The 20,509-nt window shown below is 43.7% G+C and overlaps 1 long non-coding RNA gene across 1 annotated transcript in view; it reads left to right on the top strand.

Moving 5' to 3' along the window:
• The window catches only part of LOC101679616, a 169,600-nt gene that overhangs the window by 117,219 nt on the left and 31,872 nt on the right, over nt 1-20,509 (top strand). Inside the window, exons 3-4 of the long non-coding RNA XR_006601959.1 lie at nt 2,561-2,762; nt 16,921-17,058. This is a non-coding gene — a long non-coding RNA (uncharacterized LOC101679616). The remainder of the gene's footprint in view (nt 1-2,560; nt 2,763-16,920; nt 17,059-20,509) is intronic.

Here is a 20,509-nt window from a genome sequence, read left to right as displayed (position 1 = left end):
TGGCAAGGAAGCAGCAGGAGCGAAGGCTCAGGAGTAGGAAGGAGCAGCATAGGCTGAAGGAACTGCAAGTGTGGAGGTGACAGGAAGCTAGACGGGGAGGGAGGGAGTGAGAAGCTCTACACGGGCAAGGACCTCTTGAGTCACTCCAAGGAGCTGCCATTTTATCCTGAGAGCACAGAAAACAATTCAGAGGTCTTTGCACTGGAGGAACGATGTGATCACATCTGCATTTTCGAAAGCACATTCTCGTTGCCATTTAGCGAGTACATTAGTCTGCAGAGGGCTGGCACGGCCAGATCATGTCCGGTTATACTAACTTAACATACCAGCGCAGGAGAGAAAAGAAGGGAAGCCAAGACCCAACTCTCTGGCTTGTGTGAATAGGAGGGTCTTGGCACAAATCTCAGACATTTGAGTGGTCGGTTTGAGCGGGGGCAGTAGGAAGCTTTGGTCCTCGTTTAGGCAAGTGACCAGTTCTGTGAACAGAGGTGAAGTCAGATCAGGCGAAGGGATGCATGGGGGGATGTAGGTGTCCTCCAAGGCTCTGAAGCCCTGGGGAAGGGGGAGATCAACCAGACATGGTGGGTGAGAAGAGGGTTTGTAACAGCCTTGGTAGAAATCCAAGCAAGAGATTAGGCCAGTCCGGCAGTCTGCAAGATCAGAGCCGTGATATGGTTGGGTTTTTGGAAATGTTCTAGAGGTGAATCCACATTCTCCATTAGGGAAGCTTCCGGACGTCTGCAATTATAGTAAATGCTCTTTTGACCCAGGTGCTTTAGAAAGTAATCTTACTGTTATGTTTTATATTCAGGGTATGGTGATGCTAGTTCACATATCCCTAGAACAGAAGACACACGAGTCAGGAACAGAATTCAGGGCCGCCATGATACCAAGGGAATGGGTTGCAACCCACAGTCACTTAGGGCCTGAGGCTAAAATCATGTCGTGTATGCAAGTCTTGAAGGTATGGGCTGCAAACAGGTGGATAATTTTATAGCCAAGACAGATATTCCTTGACGCCCAGTATATCTCGGCGATACAGTAATTAGCTCTTCCTCATTGGGCTCTATTTGGCCAAAAGCCTGGTTTTCTCCATCTCTCAGAGGCCCTCCGAGAGAGCTTCTGCATTCTGGAAAACCAAGACAGACTCTCCATTGTTGAGGAAAGGCACCTAGCATCGAGCTTACTGAATCTCTGTCCTCCATGGTGCTCACCTTTTTCTCTTTAGCCAAGATGCCTTTTCTCAATTATTTTCCCAGTCTCCAGTCCCAACTGGCCTGCCTCCAGTCACTGATGTATCTCTAGAACCTCCCATCCCTGCTTCAGCCAACTTCCTTTGGTCTTCTGCCCACAGGCTCCGTGCGGCGAGCTTCCTGTGCTCTCCAAACCTCCCCCTGCTGTCAGCTGCTAAGGGGCTCACAGCTCCAAAGAAAGCCACTAAACTTAAAAATCGGCATTTTAAACCCTTACCTCTTGTTACCCATAGTGACTTGGGTGGGGAGAGTTCTCGGTTTTCTCATCCATCCAGTGGGGATAAGCATGCCTGTGTGTATACCTGTCACGGGGCTACAGCTCAGTAAATCTCAACTGTTGCCGTGATCGCTACTGGAGTTGAAGTCCCAGCTCCCATATTCTGGAGCTGTGCAACGCCAGGTAGGGCACGGACTCTCTGAGCCTCAGTGTTCCCTATTGCCCACCCATCTCCTAACACGAAGAGGTTTCAGTGGGAGATCCTAAACAAAGACCCTTGCGTATTACAGAAATTCATGGCAATGTTACTTCCTCGAAGTTTTGTTTGAAGATAGTGCCTTGCATAAGTAATATCACCAGAAAACCGACAGTCCTTGCACGGGATGCTGGCTGGGCCTGGGGGAGAGGTGACAAATGGGAAGCTTGACTTTGGCTTTGTCCCATGGCTGCCTTTGATACCTGATATTTGAAGGACGCTGAAAGATTATCTGACTTTTATTTCAGGTTAAGTTCTCGAAACGCTACATAGTTGAACCATGACTACTCGGCTGCCGGTAAAATGTCTTCTCTGAATTATTTAATAATTCGAGGCTTTTGCAGTTAAGGACGAATCTAAGAAATGACCAAGGGAAGCATGTTCGTTGTCATTTATAAACTTCCCACGGAAAACATCTGTCCGTTCTTCTGTTCAGCCTTTTAAGGAGCCACACAGCAAATACTGGCAAAATAAAAACCAAACCAGCCCTGGGACTAAATTCAGTTCCTCTTTCTGTACAGTTACGATTCTACCCAGGAAGCGATGAGTGCCGTACCCCATATTCTCTCCTTGCCCGCTTTCTTTTCCCCTTGGTTTATTAAAAAAATGACACGCGGTCCAGAATGGGCCAGCTGACAGGGATTTAAATCGGCTGGAGATGAGCTCCTCATTTTTTCCTCTTGTAGAATGCCTCCTTCTTCCCTTGGCACCTCGCCCCTCTGCTGGCTCATAATTTCTCCTTATAACTCACTCCCTGGCCCAGGTGCTGCCCCATGACCTTATTTCAGCTTCAACTCCAAGCACTGACGGGACCAATTCTTTCTTGTCCTGCAGTCCCGACTCCAGAGGGAAGGGATGTGATTGCCTTGCCAACCACTTGCACATCTGTTTGGGCAGAGCCCGTCCTGCCAGGCCCGTCCTAGCGGAAGGCAGACTGGAGACGGACCACCTGGAGCAGGGGACCGCGGCCAGCCAGGCCAGGCTGGGGCGGAGCTACCGATGCAGAACAGGCCGTTCCGGCGACTTAGCTTCCGAGGTGCGCTCTTTTACCTTTCCTTGTATTTTTGTTTGTTTGGTTGTTTGTTTGTCTTTTTATGATACGTAGGAAGTTCATGATATCAACCTGTAAGCCTTTGTCAGAATATTTTTTTTAGAAGAAGTGAATAATATACTGACTTAGAAAGCTTTTTGAGCCAACACTATATCAAAAACTTAAGAAGAAGAAATTTAAAATTAAAGTCTAGACAACTGAGAGGTTTTCTTCAGTGTTCATTAGAATATTGAGGTTTCATAGAGCATTAAGGTTTTATTCTGACAAAAGTCCATTGCAATATCATCCACGAATGACGGAGAAGCTGTCTTTGTCAGTGTTCATGGTACAGAGCATTCATGTCCAGTTTCCAAAGCAAGATCTTACAAGTCCTGAGTAACAAGGTATATGTGCTAAGGCCCTGGGGTCAGCTCCTTTGGGTTTTCAATGATTGATTATTAAACTTTCACATATTTTGTTATTGTGGCTTGTTAAACAAAGCCACTATTAAAATTAAGATAAGTCAACTCATAACTAAATAACTTACGTTAAAAACAAAGGTAATGAATATTCACTTTCTTTTTAGTTTATGCCATTCTACTTATCTCTGCTTCCGAGCTTGCCGACATGCACTGTGTCTACATGGTTGAAACACTCTGGAACCGTGTGCTCCTGCACTTCTCCTCCCAAGCTCATGCTTGGTGACGTCACACTGACATCTTGAAATCCCAGATGATGGAAGGATTTACATCATGGAGGGAGAGGCCCGCACTCCAAATCAGCCTTTCTCCGCTGATGCCCCCTTCCCCTGAGACCCAGTTGTTAAACATTGATCAGCATCCCACTGGGCATCTGTTTCACTAACCGAAAGTAAAACTTGCAAATTCGCAACAGCTTGGGGGCTTGGCTGAAAAGTACTTTTAAAAGGGAACCATGGCTGTAACTCTGAGTTACCTATCCATGAAACGTATCCACCAGCAATGCCCACATCTTTATACATTGCTTCCTGCCCTGGGAAGTCCTACCCATAAAAATAATGCTAATAATAATAATCTCAGAATGCGTTATTTTGGGGAGGAGAAGGTGGTTAAGGGTCTCTGAAGCTCATACACAGAAACCCATACACATGCACCTGTACACAGTGCCCAACCGAGAATAGAACGTTCACCTAATGATGGATTTTTTTTTCTTTTTTTACCTAATGATGGGATCTAAGCTGCTTGAAACAATTACGACTTACATTTAAATTCAGGTGTTTTTCTCTCTTCACCGCTACACATATTCTTGAATACCAATGAAAAAGTATCCTAGCTTTTTACTCCCCATTTTTGATTCATGATGACCTCACTAGCTGCCAAACAAATTCATCCTAATTATAACCTTTTGAAACATTACTCCATTAATAGAATGTGCGAGAGGATGACTGATTGAGTCTCTGGTTAATGTGTTTTGTCACTTAAGAGATTGGCAGAGTGGTTGAGTGTTTCCCACGTCCTTATAAAGCACATGGACAGAGTGACAGCAAATAGAAAAATATATAACCTCGTTGTACTTGGAAACATCTATGGAGGGGTGAGGGACTAAGAAGCCTTGCGAGCCTGGCGAAGAGGCAAGGTGGGCCTGCCCTAAGTCGATTTGTATGATGAGCTAAGGAGCTTCCCAGGCAAGTCTCATCAGAATGGAAAAGAGAACCAGGCACAGGCTCGTTCGGGAACAGAGCCAGGGAGAGGTGATTATGAATACATCAGAGCATCTGTCGCTTGGATGAGCTCCTGGCCTCGTCCCCCACCCTGTGTCTGCACCCTGAGGCAAGAAGTAAAAAGGATAGAGCTGCTCAGGAGGCTCATTCGGAGATTCTAGACCACAGACATTATTGCTTTGGGAACCCTCTACGGTTAACAGAAGGCCGAAGAGGAGAGCGTGTCCCCCGTTCCGCAACAGGATTGAACAGCTGTGGTATCTCATGGGTACTTGGCCATCGGTGGCGGAGAAGCCGTGGGGGCCGTGGCCTGTAAAGCAGCATCTGGGCTCCTCGGAGGCCACAGTCCCCCTGGTAAGGCCATCAGGATGGGCAGAGGCCTCCAAATCTAGTGGAGGAGGGAGAGGGAGACATCAGACACAGTTCCCACACTGAGCACAGGACACGCGGGGTGATATCAGAAGACCAAAAACAAAGAGGATGTGTGCTAACTAACGTGACTTTTCCTTTGGGTTCACTGGATACACTACCCAAGAATTTCTGAGAAATCTGGGGGGAGGGGAAGAACTTGCAGAGACCCACAGTTCTGCATTAGTGGGCGGTGACAAGAACTTTTAAAAAAGTGTTGCCTCTTTTCCTGTTGGAAGATTCCCGGTACAGATCTGACTCACAGAGAACCAAGAGCACACTCTCACCCCGAGCGCCAACACTGGTCCGCTCACATCTTGGAGGTGCATCCAAGCGGTCGGAGTTTGTGCTGGTCACTGGGGGGCTTCCCCAAATGAGAGGAAAGCTCTTTGGCTAAAACTTCAGGGGGCTTTCTGGAAGCACATGAAAATACTCACCGTGCTACTCGCCGTAGGAATGCCCACTTCCTACACCGATGTCCCTGCCCGAGGTTCCTTTCATTGGGGCATTTGGACAGCACTCTGAGTCCTTGAAGCAGGAGACACCTGCGGTCCTTGCCTGAGAAGCTCCATGAAGAGACACAGGGCGGTCTGTGTTCTCTCCGTGAAGTGGAAAAACTGTTGGAAGGGCAGAGACAATGAAAAATCCAGGCTGGCTCCCAGAGGACGTCATTAGGATGGAGAAATGAACCACTCCTACCAACACCTGTCAGGACAGCACAAACAGCGTCTTTGTGCAAATCACAAAAAAGCAGCCTCTCTGGGTGGCCAAGTTGCAAGGAGATGCACCTTTTTCAGGCTGGCAACCACTCATGGGGACACAGCTTGGCAAACAGGGACCGGCCCCCCAGATCTCAGTGCATATGTGCATGGCAGCCCACCCAGCCTAACGGGCTACGAGAGGGTGAGTCTGCTGGAGGCATCCCACGTCAAGAAGCAGGAGTAAACGTGGAAGGCTGTGCTCTCGGAGATAGGAGCCAGAGGCTTTGCTTGACCTGAAACAGGAAGGAGTGTGGCTGGAGCCGTTGCCTGGGGAATTAGCATTTCCATCTGGCCAGACAGTATATGCGGGATGCTGCTTTGCAGCCCCAAGCAGCTTCCTGTCGGGAAGGATACAAAAGGCCTGGAAAATCACATTTTAAAAACCAGAAAGTGCCCGATCCACACCTGAAAAAAAAAAAAAAAAATCATTGCAGGCCTGGAACAGATCCTGGATCTGATGGAGGTCATCTTCTCACAGGAGAGGCTAAGAAATCCACCGGTGTCCTGGCTGCCGGAAGGGCTCCGGGCGCCTCAGTGAGGACAGCCTCGTGCATGGCTGGGCCCTCCTGCAGTGGTGCCCCTGGCAGGTGCATCCCCAGGGAGACGGACGCCAACAGAGAGGACACAGACACGCAGGGGGGTAGCCGATGGAGAGAAAATTACGTCCACTAGCTGGAGCTCAGCCGTGGCTGGGCAGATGGGGAAATGAGAAAGAAAGAGCTTATGAGACTTCTGTTCGTGTGACTCCGAAGACCAAGATATATTTAGGGGGACAGAGAGCTAGCTGGACACCAAGCCAGCCGCTTGTTAGAGGAGAGGAGCACTGCTGAGAAGGAACTAGAGCTTCCCCTTGCGTTTTGTCTCCTGGTTAGAACCCAGGGCACTTGGGTGTGCATCCAGGGCAGGGAGATGGGAGAAGGCAAGTTTGTGGCCCTGTCAATGGAAGCTGCAAGGACTGTCCCCAAACTGTGAGCCTGTGGTCACAAGTAGCCACAGTTTAAAGCTCCAGTGTAGAGGGCGGTGTCACAAAAGAGAGCATTCTCCCTGACTTTGTAGAATCCCCGGCGATGTGAGAGGCAGTAGAGAGGCAGGACTTCGGTGCCTTCTGAAGGTGCTGGTGCTGTCCCCAGGCAGGGAAAGAAGCCATACCCAGCCGAGGTGACCCCAAACCCAGGGGCCCAGGAGGACCAGCAGATGGGAGGTACCCAGACAAACAGCACAACTGAAGAAGAACGGTCCCAGAGTCACATGGTAAGGCACGGATCTATGCACGAGCATATACAGCCTGCCCCTGCCCCCATGGGACCTAAAGACGACCCGAGGGAAATGTGGGGACTTTGTAGAGGCCTGGGGTGCAACATGCACAAACACGGCAAGAGGCAGCAAAATCCAAGTGCTCACGGAGTCTCCCTTCTGTGGGCACACAGGTGTTCTGACAACGGGGAACACAGGTAAAAACTAAGATGATACCCGTAATCAAAACTGATTCTCAGTACCCTAAAAGAGCTTCTTACCTTTCTGAACTCAGCTATAAACTGTGAAAATATTCAGGCTTCTGACACAGAAGGGCCTTTCTCCTTGCCTGTTAGGCTCAGGCCTCACTCCTCAACGGCCTCATCTGTCCCTGGAACTCGCAGAGCTCACTCTCACCCGAGGGTCTCTGCCTTTACTGTTCCCTCTCTCTGGAATATTCTCCCTCCAAGCTTTGCAAAGTGGGCTCCTTCTTGTCATTCAGATCTCAGCCTAAATGCCATTTCCGCAGAGAGGCTTTCTCTGACTATACAATTTTTTAGCCCATTTTCCACCCACAGTCCCTCCCGCACATTATGTAGTTTTACGGTTTTAATGACACTTATCATTAGCTGAAATTATCTTGTTTGATTTTTTTTTTTTTTTTGGTTACTTATCTATTGCCTGTCTATCTCCAACAAAATATAAGTACTAAAAAAGCCAGGCATTTGTCTTATTCCCATCTGTATCCCCAAGCATATGACTGCCTGGCACATAGTAAGTGCTCTTTAACAATTAGTTGAGGGGCACCTGGGTGGCTCAGTTGGTTGGGCAACTGCCTTCAGCTCCAGTCATGATCTTGGAGTCCCATGATTGAGTCCTATATTGGGCTCTCTGCTCAGCAGGTAGTCAGCTTCTCCCTCTGACCCTCCCCAATCTCATGCTCTCCCTCTTTCTCTCTCTCAAATCAAATAAATAAATAAAATCTTTTTTAAAAAAGAATTAGTTGTATTAATTTTAAACATTCATTTTCAGTTTCTCTGCAGTTGGGGGAAACACTCACCCTAGGTCAACAACAACAAAAAAAAGGGTGTCTCTAAACCCTTGTCTTATTCATTTTCCAGGTAAATGAGATTGAGGACTCCTGCCTCAAACTTAGAATCGTGATTTGTTCGTATGTGCTGACAGATCACTTTCAAGTTCATGCCTTTGACATCTTTGTACACTTGCCCTTTGCATGTATCAATACTTTACATTCATTTTGCTGGAACATCAGTTGTCTCTACTGTTCAGACTGTGCCTCTTCTAACGCAGTGCTGTTGAAACAACACATTGCTAATGAGAACTTGTGATCTATCAGCAATGTAGGGAACAGCGTTTTACTCCATTAGCAACAATCAGACCACCTGCATACTTTGTGTCACTTCCCATCCTCAAAACTGAGCCTGCTTTAAAAATATTGGTAGAAACAGAATTCAGGTCCCTCCCTTGTGTTTTAGTAACTTTGCATACCCACTGGGATTATGTCTGACGTTTTCCAAGTCCTTTTAGGTGACTGGTTTGACACCAAACGAGCTTCTTCTAAGACACATTGCTGAATCATCTTCATTGGAAAGTTTTAAGAATAGAATAGGTAACTGCTTAAGCTAGATGAGATGTCATAGCACTTTGAAGCTAGGGTTAGAAACAAATTCACCCCTTAAAATTTGCTCTAGCAAGGTGGTTATTCTACCTCTGGATAATAACTAGTCCTCTAAAACTGGCAAGCTTTACTTTTAACAAACAAAATTATCTTGGAAGGAAAAAAACTTTATTAACCAATATTGGGGAAAGTATATATATTTCATATTTTTAAAATATTTATATATTATATATTTTTTATTTATGTAATATATATATATATTTATATCTTACCTTTATATATTTTTTATATTTATATGTATATTCCTTCCCCCCTCCAACCCCAGTTTGGTATACAGCAAAATATTGAAGGGATGTTTGAGACCAAAAAAGACCAGTGACTTAGGGGGATATTTCCTGATGTGTTTGGCACTTTTAAAATTTTTGTTGTTTTTCTTTTTTTCATGTAAATCATCCTCTAGTAACTAGCATGGGGTATTTCTGAAATTCATTTACTGCCATTTTGCTGTATTGTCCAACAGATTGTTTCTAGTACCTTCTGATGTGTGGCAGCTGTGTTTTAACAATTCCAAGTGTACCATATGAAAGTAATCAAAGACATTAACACACTAGTGTCTGCAGCTCTGGAGGTATTTCCTGAACTGGGTACTGCTGGGCCAAGCAAAGTTGTACGTAAATTACTTTTTTTTTTTTTCCACATGCTGAAGTTTCCTCTAAATATATGTAGAAGCATCACATGTTTGTGGATCCCTGTCTTCATGGACACAGCTCTCTACAAAGGGCGAGCATACTCAAATCTGCAGTCAAGGGCCATTTTTACAGAGCGTAGAATACATAATACATTAATCTGCACAAAGTGATCTCTCAGATTCCCAAAGGAGGAAATAGTTAAAGTTTAGTGTTTTCTCTGATATAGTGTACCCTGGGTAGAGTAGTAATCGTTAACGGCATAACATTCTAATGTAAGCGGTTATTGGGAAATGTTTCACAAACAGTATTTTATTATAGTAAGGTTGCAATCCACTTAAAGTAAATATCCCTGGATCCCCTCCAAAGCCAAAAGAGTGTAGGTAGGTTACAGAATCTGCTCATTCAGCAATTGTGTCATGATAAATTAGGAATTTGAAAAGAGGGTTCTTTGTTTATCATAAAAGGTGCAGAGAGGTGGAGTAACCTGAAATAAGTACACTTTCAGGGAACTGTTGGTCAATAAAATGACGTGTTGTGCAATCTCGAAAGGAGGTATAAAGATATGCCCATTGTAGTTCCTCACTGATTGTCAAGTCACATATGTCATGCAAGCTAGGTATCCAAGGATGAAGCTTAAAAAAGAAGGCTCCACATGTGGCAGATGCTGTCAGAAGTCATATTTCAAGATTTAAGTTGAGCTTTCCACATATCCAATTTTACAACACTTTTGCGATCCTTAGCAAAAAATGTGAACTCTCATTAGCTGACTCTGGATTCTGTATTTTAGTGGACATACATGTTACAGGTATAGATCTGGATAGATATACAGAGAACACCCAGCATCACACTTTACTGTACCAACTCCACTTTCCTTGCTAGAGGAAGTACGCTTTCCAAATGTGCTTCAAATCAGGGGTTCTAGGACTGTGCTAGAAGCCAAGAGCCTGCGTTTATTTGACATTCCACTTCTCCCCTATGACCACTACTGACAGAGCCTCGGCGTGTCTGGCCCTTGTAGAACTTTCACTCTTAATTAAAATAGTGACACCAAACGCTTTTAATGGTTCCCCAAGTGCTATTATAAGGTACAGGGTAAATGTTGGAGCTGGAGCCCCCCTTCTGGGAATAAAACGATTTGGAAGTAACATTTTCCGCCCTGCTTTGTCCATTGCTTTCCTTTGGCCTGCCCACAGGACTTCCCTAGGCACTGGGCCACATCTAACCTTAACTCCTACTGATCCTTACTGAAGGAAACTTTTTGCAACATTAAACACCAGAATAGGACATTTTCCCAATCAGAAAGAAAAATTGTTAAGACGTTCAACTCTGTCTTTTCAATTCCTGGCTTTCTTCTCGATTCCATGGTCTGTCTTCTTTATCCAGATAGATATAGAGGAACCATGAAAGAAATTGTCCCCTCCCCCACAGCACCTTGAAGAACTTACACAGTATCAATCCTCAGTGGAGTTTGTATTTACGGAGAACTTACTACTAGCAAATGGTGATACTGAAGATTTCTTTTTAATTTGTTTTTCATCCCTGTCCTTATAGTTGTGCATGAACATGGTCTAGTAGATCAACATAGATCTATTGATAGATAGACAAATAGATGTTGCTTGAAAAGGAAGAGTTAAGGATTACCCTGTAATACAGAACTCTCGCTGTCTACCTCTCTCATTGCTGAACCTCAACCTTGCCTGTTTTTCCTCAAGCAAAGAAAATTAGAAACAGTTACTGAAAAACTGCCATTTGGATCAGCTACTTTAATTTATTCCACAAATTCTTTTGATGATACTTAGAATGTGCAAGGTACTGTGCTATGCAGGAGAGATGCACAAAATGTGAAATCAAGCACCCTTTCCTCCCATAGCTCCCTGCCCGGTGGGAGGCTGGGTATTTCAAGGAAGGGCTTCCAGCTGCGGAGAAGCAGAGCAAAGGCCCTGAGGGTGGCTACTAAAGGGAGGCACTTGTATAGCATGCTTCGAAATGAAGAATTTCATTTGGCTGAAGATTACTCTGCATGGAGAGATAAGAGAGGAGAAGTAGGAGAGGAGATAGGAATTGGAATGAAGCTAAGAAGAAAGCCTTAATCCAGATTATAGGACTTGGAACATCAGGCTTAAGGTTTGAGTGTTGCGTCCTCAGCAATGGAGAACCACTGGGGGCTTCGCAGGGACAATGACCTTGTGATCAAGTATCTCTCTTTCATATCCACTGCTGAGAAGGTCTTCAGTTTAGAAGCCCAGAGATTATTCAGGAGACCTTTAACAACATCCTCGGTATCACCTACATTTTGAGAGAACGGGGTGGTTTTGAAACTATCAAAATCACAACAGAAAAGATGGGAATGACATTGAAAAACTGTCTGTTCCTCTTCAAGAAGCCATGTGCTTAGTTATGATCCTTCTTAGCACAATCACAGTGCAGAAGAGCTTCGTCTTGGTGCGTCCCCCCAACCCACTGTACCACCAGCCCGCCTCACCGCTGCATCCCCACGTAGTATCTTTCATCCCAGCCCCACCAGGAAGAAGAAATCTAGCTCTCCACCCTCACCTAGCCATTAGTCGACCTGACTAATGCTTTCATGGAGGTGAAGGGCAGGATATGATATAAAATTAATGTCAGAATAAATGAATGACTCCTTTAGGTGTGATTCATGAGTGACAGATTTTAATCTTCCTGCCCTTTCTTCCCCCACCAATGCAAATTCCACTTGCTTGTTTCTTGTTTCTGGTTTCTGGCAACCAGAAATCTTTTAGTGCAGTTGGACTTAAAATAACAAGTAGCCAAGGAATGGAAAAAAAAAAAACTTGAACCAAATTAATATTAATATGAAATGACCAAATAGTGTAGAGTAGTGTATCCATCAGGTTCTAGCAGGAAAGAGATGGTATGCCCAAATTAGAATCATTCCATGTGAATTTAATAAATTGAATAAAAAGACTATTTACAGAGTTTTAGGGAAACCATGAGGGTTCCTGCAGCACACTGAGCTAGTAAAAGCAAAGCTGGTACCTTTTCTAGGCCCAAGAGAGGAGGGGAGGGAGCACTCGTGCTATCATTATTCAACAGCGTACCCTGCAGAGAGGGGCATCATGAGAGGAGCTCATACCTTCAAACAAGGGACACCCCTGGTCCAGGGTGATGGAGACGAAGCCAGAAAAATAAAGATGGTGATCTCCCTGTGATCTCTCTCTTCACTCTTTTCTCTGAGGTTCTCCATTGGTTGGACTCAACCAGAACTGGAGAGCAAGGTGGTGGTGGGGTCCCTTGATGAAGTTGTTGTAAGTCAGCTTTCCTGTGCAGAGCCAGGAAGAAATGAGTGCAGAGCAGATCTGGAGGCTTGAGTAACATACCCAGCACTAGAGGGAGGGAGAAAGAGAAAGTAGAAGCAACGAGCTTGGGAGAGCAGGTGCGGTATGTTGGAGAAGGAAGGGCTAAAACTTACTGTTCAGAGCGTTGACCTTGTTGAACACACACACACACACACCCCTTCCAAAACTAAAGAAACACAATATTGGGACCTCCTTGTCCTAAAGCTGAAGAGAGACATTTTCAGACAACCCCTTACTCCACAAGATGATCACCCTTCTCTCTGTGAGGAGAATAAGCTCACTGAAATCCAGACACTAATGAGATCTTAAACCATGAAAAGAATTCACTTTGAGGTGCATAGACCATTTGACTAGTCAGCTGAGAGTATCTTGAGGAACTGCAGGTAGAGCAAACCATGTCTTCTCTTTTCCCATAGGATTACCTTCCAGGGATACAAAGTCAGCCTCAGGTGGAAACCCAGGTGTTCTTGGAGTGCCTACAACTTTCCTCTTCTCTCTTCTATTCCTTTGTCCTTCCTCCAACCATGGCCCCCCTTCTCTAGGTCAAAGTTTGGAAATCTTCATTCCTGGATTAATCCTGGAAGGTACTGAGGAATTTCTATTCTGTACCTCTTTAATTTTCACCAGGAGCAAGATTCTTGTGCCTGAAGCATCTACAAGGGAAACTCTCTCTTGCTAACAGCGAACACCTTTGAGGCATGATTACGCTGGAGAAACATCTTCTCACCTGCACACATCTCACCCACCCCCTTTCAGAGTAAGTGTCCAAAGAAATCTGAAACTTTGTTTTGTCACACTAACTTCAGGGAAGTACTTTCTCTGGTTATAATTGGGTCATAGGCTTCTTTTTAATTTGACCAGTTTCACAAAATATGTTCATCTTGTATGTACTTAAATTACCTTTTCATTCCAAAACTTTTCTTTGGTTATCTGTAGCTACATAACACTGTGCTAAAATGTGGTGGCTCAAAGCAATAGTGTATTAACTTTCACAGACTTATGGGTTGTCAGGATGCTTGCTTCTTGCTTAGGATTTCTCATGCAGTCATCTTGAATGCTCCATTGGACTGTCCGTCCAAGATGACACTCTCACATAGCTGTTGGTTGAGATGAGCTGGAGTCTTTGACTAGACCACTTGTTTGACCTCTCTATGTGGATTTCATTTCTCACAGCATGGCAGTGAGGTTCTGAGAGGCAACTTCTCAGCGAGAGCCTTCCAAGAAAGCCAAATGGAGGTTGCCAAGTTCTTATAACTTAATGTCAAAAGTCTCACCTCAGACCTTCCCTTAAGAGCACCCAGATTCAAGGGGGAAAGGAATTAGACTCTACCACCCACTGGTGCTGAGGAGAAATATGTACCTACAAAGCGGTATGGAATTGGTGATGGCCACATTTGGACTCCAACACAAAGTTTCATCTCTTCTTTTGTGTTTTCCTAATGAAATCATGATCATTCATTTGTACTATCATTATTCAACAGTGTGCTTAATATAGTGGAAAGACCACTGAATTCAGAGTGAGGAGGCCAAGCCAACAGTCCCACCAGGGGCAAAGTGTAGCCAAAGCAGCAGCTGGGCTCTGAGGTACCCGTGCATCCATGGTAGCTCTTGGGCTCTGGGGCATTTCCATGCCTTCTAATCCATTCCAGGGAGTGCAGAATTCAGAAGAACTCAGCCATGGTTGTTTCTTCTTCATTCAAATGTCTCTTACCTCCTGACGTTTTCAGGGAGGGGAACTGAACAGGCAGAATTACCTCAAGAATTCAGAATAAACGGAGTAGGGCATCATCCGGAGTGTGCCAACACGTCAGTTTGTATTAATCAATCGCAAAGCTGTCAGGTACCCCCTCTGTGATCTTGGGTTAGTCACTTCTAATTTTCCTTTTTTGAATAGGAAATTCCTATGGGGCTTTAATTGTCTGAATTAAGAGATTAGAGGAGAAACTACATATCTATTTCCCTTTTTTCCATCTTTACTCCATCCTATGCTTAACCCTGTCCCTGTACACTTTGGATATTTTATTTTATTTTATTTTACTTTTTAATTGGTGTATCATTGACATTCGATTTTATGTTAGATTCAGGTGTACAGCCTTGTGACCTGATCATTTTATACATTAAATTATGTTCACCACAATGTGTTGTCACCATATGTTATTACAATATTATTGAGTATATTCTCTATGCTCTACTTTTCATGCCCATGACTTACTTATTTTATAACTGGAAGTTTGTACCTCTTAATCCCCTTCCCCGTGCCTCCCCCAGCCCCCTCCCTTCTGGAACCCACCAGTTTGTTCCTGTATGTATGAGTCTGGTTCCATTTTAGTTTGTTTGTCCATCCATTCGTTTTGATTCTTAGTTTCTACATATTAGTGAAATCATATGGTCTTTGTCTTTCTCTAATTTCCTTCTGTACAATGGAGAGAACAGGCATTTCAGAGGTGCTAGAGGAGCAAGATAAATAAGATAAATAAAAATGTTGTCAACAGTAGAGCTCTAGGGACAAGTAAAGTATTTTCAAGAATATTGCCTAAATCAGGGCAAAGTTTCTCTCCAAAGGGCCAGTTTATTAATCTTTTCAGCTTAAGGGACCACATGGTCTCTGTCACAACCATTCAGCTCCACTGTCTTGGAGCATGAGTGTGAAACCAACCTTAGACAAAAAATGGTAACAACAGGTGTGGCCTGGGGGGCCTGGATGGCTCAGTGGGTTAAAGCCTCTGCCTTCGGCTCAGGTCATGATTCCAGGGTCTTGGGATCGAGTCCCGCATCGGGCTCTCTGCTCAGCAGGGAGCCTGCTTCCTCCTCTCTCTCTCTCTCTCTCTCTCTCTCTCTGCCTGCCTCTGCCTACTTGTGATCTCTGTCAAATAAATAAATAAAATCTTAAAAAAAAAAAGTCTGGCCAGATTTGGCCATCATGCTTCAGTTGCCAACCTCTGGTCCAATTTATGATCTCACCTGCGAAAAGAACAGAGCGAAAAGTCTGGACAAGTAAATTTGGATTAATGTCTTTTATTTAAACTTACTGTGGCGCAGACACTGGACAGGTGAACTAAAAATACAAAGAAATGGGAAAATACTGTTTGACACTACGATTTCACACTGGATTTCCTCCTAGAAGGGGAACGGTAAGAGAAAATACCCTGACCATGGAGATCATAAGACCTTGGGGAGAGGATGGCTGGTGTAGTGGAGGGAGGGAGAGTAATATTCCATTTATTCCCAGATAGGAATTAAAATGGCAGGGAGAGTCTAAATGATTCTCAGTATAACCCTACCCCCCGAACCTCCATTTCCCTACCAAGGCTATTTAATTCATGAAATGATTTGAGTGAGTGGCTTGTCTCTTTTTAAAACCAGTGAAGAGGGGTGCCTGGGTGGCTTAGTGGGTTAAGCCTCTGCCTTCAGCTCAGGTCATGATCCCAGGGTCCTGGGATGGAGGCCCGCATCAGGCTCTCTGCTTCTCAGGGAGCCTGCTTACTCTTCTCTCTGCCTGCCTCTGTCTATTTGTGCTCTGTCTGTCATATAAATAAATAAAATCTTTAAAAATAAAAATAAAAAAATAATAAAACAGTGAAGAGATTGTGGCTGCATACCTCTTTCATTTAGAACAGATCCTCAATCTCCTACTAGGATGTTGGAGTACAGATGCAAAGAAAAACATAAAGTAAGTCCTAGAAACACCTAGAAATCACAGGGAGGCCTGTATACCCTCACGAGCCATAGAAATAGGGTGCAGAGGGAGTAACCAGATGTCCAGAGGGCAGGGGTCCCAGCTGGAGTCTTTGACAGAAACTTTGGGCATATCATGATAACATGATAACAATGATTATGGCACTCTTAGAAAACATGTCAAATGTTTTCTATTAAAAGGGTAATTAAAGTTTTTTAAAGGTCACTAACTATCCCATTCTATCAAATATGACGATTTCCTTGAAAAAGAAGAAATATACATAACTGGCCATCTCACATGCTTTTTAATGGAGATTTATCCAAATTTTGCCTCCCTGGGATGAAACTTTTTTTTTTTTTAATGAACAGCTCTTTTTGTGAAGAGGTTTCTCATAAATTATATCCTCTGCAATCACATTTCCAAATAGCCCATTGCCAGTTTTGGTTTAGAAAAAAAAAAAAAAAAATAGGAGTCAGCAATTAGCACTGGGCCCTTGAAGAAAGAATGTTCATAATAACAAAAGACTCCAGATAACCCTTCCATAGAGTAGTGACATGTAAACGTGTGTGTTTGCTTCTCTGGGAATGAATGGCACAGTTGGCCATGTGCTTACATCGTCTGGCATATACTTGGCACATTGTATTTGATTCTTGGCCATAAGATTGCAGCGAGCCCCTGCTAATGACGGCCGAAGAAAACATTTCAGAATGTCTTTATTTTACAGGAAAACCACTGCGATTGAGAAGAAAAACTTCTTACTCAGAAATGGGTGATCTGAATTTGAGTTGAAAATCTGCTACTCCTTAACTCTGTATCCAAGTTTCTACTGGAGCTCCAAGAGCATCGGTATCATCTGTGAAGGGTAAGAGAGCCCACCCTTCGTCTATCACCTGGTGGTTGTGAGCATTAAGGGAGAAAAGTCGGCGGAAAGATGTTTGCAAATTGACGTAGACATAGAAGTTTTTCTAAACTGATGTTTGAGATGATATTGTAACTAATTGTTCAGTATTTTTACTATAGTTTCAGGTTTCTCTTAGTAGTAGGATTCAAGCATGCATATACTTAGAATATGAGTCTTAGCGACTTATTGCCGGGGCAGTTGACTCTTGAACAACTTGGGTTTGTACGCTGGGATCCACCGATGCACAGATTTGTTTCATATCTAAATGCCCTACTATTCGTGGATTTTCTCTTCCTTACAATTTTATTAGTAACATTTTATTTTCTCTAGCTTACTTTATTGCTAGAATTCAGTATACAATACATATAACACCCAAAATGCATGTCCATCCACTGTTTATGTTATCGTTAGGAATTCTGGACAATAACAGGCTATTAGTCATTTTGGGGGGAGTCAGAATTTACACGTGGACTTTTGGCTGGGGGTAAGGGGCGGGTGTCAGTGCCTCTGACCTCCACCGTGTTTGTGTCGGCTGTATGTGAAGAATAATATGGTCTTTGCCTCCAGCTTCTTCTCCCAATATCCCCACTGTCGGCGAACTGATAATGAATGGAATGAGAGTAATGGGCAGGTTGTGCATTGTGTGGTCAGTGCTGCTGGTTGCCTCCCCAAGAGCCGTCTATCCCTTCTCCCTTTCCTGTTAACGGAGTCCAGATTTTTAGTCATAATCCGTATACAAATCCCCATTTTAGCCCCCATTTCAAGGACAAATATTGAGTTTTCAAAGCCACTTACAGTAACCCTCTTCCCTTTGTCAGTGGCTGATTAAGAACTGGACCCAATGCTCAGTTAGGTTTGTTGAATGCATGATAATGGACACTTACGGAGCACTCACTCTATGCCAGACACTTTTCCCAATTCTTTACATATATATTGATGCTAATCCTTACACCAACCCTATGAGGTAGGTTGTAGGACTCTCTAAGTTTTGCTGCTGATGAAATTCAGAGCTAGAAAGACAAAAACTACTTGTTCAAGAAAGTGTGTAAGTAGAACTAGAATACTACCCCAGGTGGTGTATCTTGTTGCCCACACTCATTGTCAGTGTGCAACACTAAGGTGGAAATCTTCTGAAGGCTTTTGGAAAGGGTCCCCTCACTAATAAAAAACAGTCAAGCAGGATATGCCCTGTTCCTTCTGCCAGATGTCTGGTGATTGCATGTGATGCTCGGGAGAATGGCAGCCATCTTGTGACAATGAGGAGCACTAAGCCAATACACTGAATATAGTCCAGTGAAAAGAAAGAAAAATCCTGAGTCTTTGACATTATGTTGAAACACTGACTTTGCAAACTGTGAAACTTGCCTACTGCAACACTTACTAGATGCAATACTCTGTTTTCATCTTTGTGTAAACAATTTTGAATTGGAGTCATCTAATATTACGCTAAATACATCCCAGCTGAGCTAACACGGACATGCTGTTAAGTATGGTATGTCTAACCTAACTGATTGGCTTCCTTCTGAAGTAGCAATTTATTTTCACTAGATATATGTCAAGGATGCTAAAAGGGGATTACAGTTGGGCAGAGTAGTTTAGAGAAAATGATCCAAGATGCCTTCTACTTCTAGATTGCTGATTTCAGCGAAATTATGGTTTTCTCTATCAAGTAAGATCATTAAGATGGAAGGTAATAAAATACAATTGAACAGTCTTCTGGAGAAAAAAATAATATTTGGAAGATAATGGAAGAAACGATAAATTAGCAAAAAGGTAGGCAGATCCTGTGGCTCAGTCAAGGAACTGAAACCAGAAATAACTTGAAGATCTAGGATAAACCAAACTTAATTTGGGGACTTGCTTCCTCAGTTTCAACCTTAAATATCAATTAAACAAAAATTCTTAGCCTCTACCTCAACTACCTCATACTTCTCTTTTCCCTTTACCTCCAGCTTCTAGAAGATCACACAGGCTCCTTCCTAATTTCTCTCGTAACCACTGTTTCTATTTACTTCGTTTCTATTCCACAACTGAATGGGAACTCCTCAAGCTGAGGCGACTCACTTCTGCATTTGCAAATCCGAGAGCGTATTTCAGTCCTTGACCCATCCAGTCTCTTCATGGTGTTTGGCCTCAACTTTTAGCTCTTGCTCTACATTTCGTCATCTCTCTCTGAGTAACTGCACTGCCTCCCACTTACACATGCCCAGTTCTATTTCACCATCTCAGAACATTCTCCCAACCTCCAGACCCCTGTTTATAGCTCTTTCCAGAATGGCTTCTGTATACTCTGGAAAAAAAAAAAAAAAAACAACAGTCCTCCTGGCTCCTCCATCTCTCTCTCTGCCTCTCCTTCCCTTACATGCTTGTCTGTTCAAATCCCCAAACATGTGTTTCATTTGTCCCCGATCTGTTTGCATTTCCAATTGCAGATCTTCCTCTAGGCCTCCCTAGGCTCCCAAGTGGCCCACCCTCAGATCCCATGCTGACCACCAGAAGAGTAAGTCTGAACAGGAGTCAGCATAGGAAGTCCGAGCTTTCTTACTTTGATGACCCCTCATTGGTTTGAATGGCAATTACCTTCAGAATAGCACCCATTTTTCTTTGGGTGTTGCTCCAACTGGCCCCATCTTACCTGCCGGCTCCGGCTATCCCCTTCACGCACCCCGTGGTTTTCCTTTGTGAAATTGCCCACTCTTCCACCTCTGTGCTTTGGCTGCATGCTGGTTCTTTGATTGAATTGTTCCCATCTACCATTGCATGGCCTGGCAAACTCATCACATCTCAAGGCACAGCTCCGATTGTGTCTTTTCTGTTTATCTTGCCCACCACCAGGCAGACTTTCAACTCCCCATCTGTTTCTAGAAACGTGCCTCCATTCAAACATGCATTGGAAAAGCAGGAGCTGCCTGGATAATGCAATGTGTCACCACCCCCAGCTTCGTAGAAGTGCCCAAGGCCTGAGGTTCTAACCACAGCTGAGCTAATGTGTCCCTTTCTGGACATCTTTTGGTTTGAGACCAGAGAGAACTGGCAACGAATTTCTCTGACATTCAGTCTGGGGAGAAAATTATTATCTCACACAAAACAAACTCAGGCTTAACCTAAAACTATGTAAAGAGCGACTGTTTAAAGATATTTTTTATAAGAAGAAATTGTAACCCAATAGTTTGAACCTAAACCATTTTTTCTATGTGTGTAAAAATCTCAGCAATCTGAAGACTAAAATTAAAATGCCACTCAGGTGTTTGTTTTGAAAAATTCAAGAAAGGAAGCAAAACTAGAACTCAAGACTTGAAAGGCTGAGTCCTTAAGGACTAATGGTAATCTGGGATTATTATTGTTAATTAAAATTAAACACAAATATTAAATTTGTTTTGATAAAGAAGATAAATAAGAATGATTCAGTAAT

The sequence above is a fragment of the Mustela putorius genome, unplaced genomic scaffold (genome assembly GCF_011764305.1).
Source record: "Mustela putorius furo isolate JIRA1106 unplaced genomic scaffold, ASM1176430v1.1 tig00003854_pilon_pilon_pilon, whole genome shotgun sequence".
Taxonomy (NCBI): Eukaryota; Metazoa; Chordata; class Mammalia; order Carnivora; family Mustelidae; genus Mustela; species Mustela putorius.
This window is presented reverse-complemented; position numbering and strand designations above follow the sequence as displayed.